Source organism: Tupaia chinensis, unplaced genomic scaffold, assembly GCF_000334495.1.
Source record: "Tupaia chinensis unplaced genomic scaffold, TupChi_1.0 Scaffold138674_1, whole genome shotgun sequence".
Classification (NCBI taxonomy): domain Eukaryota; kingdom Metazoa; phylum Chordata; class Mammalia; order Scandentia; family Tupaiidae; genus Tupaia; species Tupaia belangeri.
The window spans coordinates 138,203-141,680 of NW_006198567.1; the positions used below are offsets into that span (position 1 = coordinate 138,203).

At 36.1% G+C, this 3,478-nt stretch overlaps 1 pseudogene; it reads left to right on the forward strand.

Moving 5' to 3' along the window:
* The window catches only part of LOC114004578 (zinc finger protein 84-like), a 3,360-nt pseudogene extending 1,643 nt beyond the window's left edge, over window positions 1–1,717 (forward strand).
* Window positions 1,718–3,478: the final 1,761 nt, after the last annotated feature.

A 3,478-nucleotide genomic window follows, 5' to 3' on the forward strand; every position in this document is an offset into this window, starting at 1 on the left:
CTCTCTCTCTGTCTTGTGAGTGCACGCGCCCTATAGCAAAAACCTCTCCAAAAAAATATATATATCCTTTTTCCAGAGGTCAAAATTTATGGTAACCAGAGAACTTACAGAGAAGTAAAACCTTATGATGTGTATAAATTATCAAAGCTTTCAACTGTTGTTATACATGAGACAACTCTTACTGGAGAGAAAATTTGTAGATAAAAGAATATATAGGAATTTATTTTGTCTGAATACACCCCTTACTGACCATTTAAAAACTTATACAGGAGAGAAGCCCTATGAGTGTAAACAATGTAAGAAATCATTTTCCCAGAATTCAGACCTCGCTATACATCAGAGGAGTCACATAGGAGAGAAATCCTATGAAAATAAAATATGTGGAAAAATGTTCTACAAGAAGTCACACTTCACTGCACACCAGACAACTCACACTGGAGAGAAATCCTATGAGTGTGGGGAATGTGGAAAATCTTTCAGTCCCAAGTCAGTCTTCAGTAGACACTGGAAAACTCATACAGGAAAGAAACCCTATGAATGTGAACAATATAGGAAAATGTTCTCCGAGAAGTCACATCTCACTGAGCATCAGAAAACTCACACAGAAGAGAAATCCTATAAATGTGAACAATATAGGAAAATGTTCCCCCAGAAGTCACATCTTACTGAGCATCAGAGAACTCACACAGGAGAAAAACCCTTTGAATATCAAAAGTGTGAGAAAGCATTCTCCAGCAAGTGGTACCTCACTGTACATAAGAGAATTTACACAAAAGAGAAGCCCTATTAATCTGAACAATGTAGAAAAATGATCTCCTGCAAGTCAGATCTCACTAAGAATTGGAGAACGCACACAGGAAAAAAAAAAAAAAAACTATGAATGTGAACAATGTAGGAAAATGTTCTCCTGCAAGTCATATCTCACTAAGCATTGGAGAATGCACACAGGAGAAAAACCCTTTGAATGTGAATGATGTGTGAAAACATTCTCCAGCAAGGGGCCCCTCACTGTACATAAGAGAAGTCACACAGGAGAGAAGCCCTATAAATGTGAACAGTGTAGGAAAATGTTCTCCTGGAAGTCACAGCTCATTGTACATAGTAGAATTCATACAGGAGAGAAGCCTTATGAATGTAAACAATGTAGGAAAATGTTCTCAGGGAACTCATATCTCACTAAGCATCAGAGAACTCACACAGGAGAGAAGCCGTATGGTGTAGGAAAATGTTCTCCTTCAAGTCAGGTCTCATTAAGCATTGGAGAACGTACACAGGAGAAAAACGCTATGAATGTGAACAATGTAGGAAAATGTTTTCCTTCAAGTCAGATCTCACTAGGCATTGGAGAAGGCACACAGGATTAAAACCCTATGAATGTGAACAATGTAGGAAAGTGTTTTCCTTCAAGTCAGATCTCACTAGGCATTGGAGAACACACACAGGAGAAAAACCCTTTGAATGCGAATAATGTGGGAAAACATTCTCCCGCAAGGAGTACCTCACTGAACATAAGAGAAGTCACACAGGAGAAAAGCCCTATGAATGTGAACAGTGTAGAAGAAAGTTCTCCCAGAAGGCATATCTCACTAAGCATCAGAGAACTCACACAGGAGAAAAGCCCTATGAATGTGAACATTGTAGGAAAATATTCTCCAGGAAATCTGCACTCACTGTACATCAGAGAACTCAACACAGAAGAGAAAGCCTATGGTTGTGAACAATGTAATACAATTTATTCCTAAAAGTCACATCTTACTGTACATATGAGTGCTCACACTGGAAAGAAACAATGTAGGCAACATTTTACTACTAGAAGGCAGGGCTCATTGTACATCCAAGGACTCCCATAGAAGTGAACCCTTATGAATGTGAAGAATATAGGAATTTTTTTTTCACTTAGAAACTATATTTAATAAATATCTGAAAAGTCACACTGGAGAGAAACTTTATGAATGTAGAGAGTACAGAAAGTCTTTCATTTATAAGTTAGCCATCAATGTACATCAAAGAATTTACAAAAGAAAAGATTTGTGAATGTCAATGTACCAATAGAAAACTTTCCATCTAATGTAAGTCAGTCCTTACTGTATATCAGAGAACACAGGAGTAAGTTCTATAAATGGGAGTGGTGTAGACAAATGTGTTCAGAGTAATCATTCCATGTTTTACCTTAGAGCACTCACAAGGAAGAGAAACCATGTATGTGTGGGAACTGTAGTAAAACCTTCTTGAAGAAGCCACAACTTACCGTGGATCAGATAACTCAGATCAGAAATCAAATGAGTGTGAAAAATGAAGAAATATTTTTATTAGAATTAAAAGTTTACCATACATCAGTAAACACAAATGGGTTAAAATCCTCAGTAATGTAAGCTGTGCTATAAATCCTTGAAATATTCAGAAATATGAATTGATTTCTGAAGGTAATAACATTGAATGTTTTTTTCAAAATCAGCTTTGATTCAACAAGTCACAGTAGATGAAATTAACAATATCAGAAAATTTGGGGATGATATCTTTCTACAAAAAGAGAACATTTCAGAAGGTTGATGAATAAGATCTAAGAGTTTCCAAACTAAAGAAGTAACATGTATTTTGGAAAGTGTTTTGTTTTGTTTTGTCTTTAAAAGTGATTTTTGTTATAGGGCATATGTTCTCTCTGAAAAGACAGAGAGACAGAGTGACAGAAAGCATGAAACCACCTCTTAGGAAGATGGCCATACCACAATCCCTTCTTCTCCATTCTTCTCTTGGGATCTTGGGCACACATGGACACACACTGGCTTGAGTTTTAAGTCGCTGAGTCTGGGACTTGAACTGCATTCAAATATGTTGGAGGCCAGCGGAATAACTATTACAACATCTGCTGGTCCTAGCAAAAGTTTATTTCTGTGATCCATGCTTGATATTTAAAGATGCAACAGAATATAACTACTGATTTTGGCAAAAATAAAAAAAAAGTATTGAAATTTTTCTAGCTTCCACTTTCATGGCAGACAAGACAACAGACAAAGTGTTTCAAAGCACAGTGGAAACTGATAGATTAGAGGCTATATAAGCATTGAAAATGGCTATAGGTACTAGAAACAATGTGGGAAGAGGACAGGAGAAAGGTGACAGTGTAAGGAAAGAAGTTATGGGAAAAAATAGGCAGGCATTTTTGGGATATAGAAATGGATTATAATGTGTTGATGATAATGTGTTTTGTATCCTCAAATGCTCTGGTGGAAAGTATATTCATTTTGGATAAATTCAACTTACAAGCTAAGAGATGTATAAATAAAATGTATAAAATAAATTAAAATAAAAAAATAAATAAAATGTACCATAAAGGTCTAACAAAATAAAACAAAACAAAAAAATTCTAAGGCATTGCAGAGTCTGGGAACTACTCATATGTACTGAGAAGGCTCTGGAAGTGTACCTCTGGTGAAATGTCCAAGTTTCCTTTGAGAATGGAACTGATCTAGGTTGAACA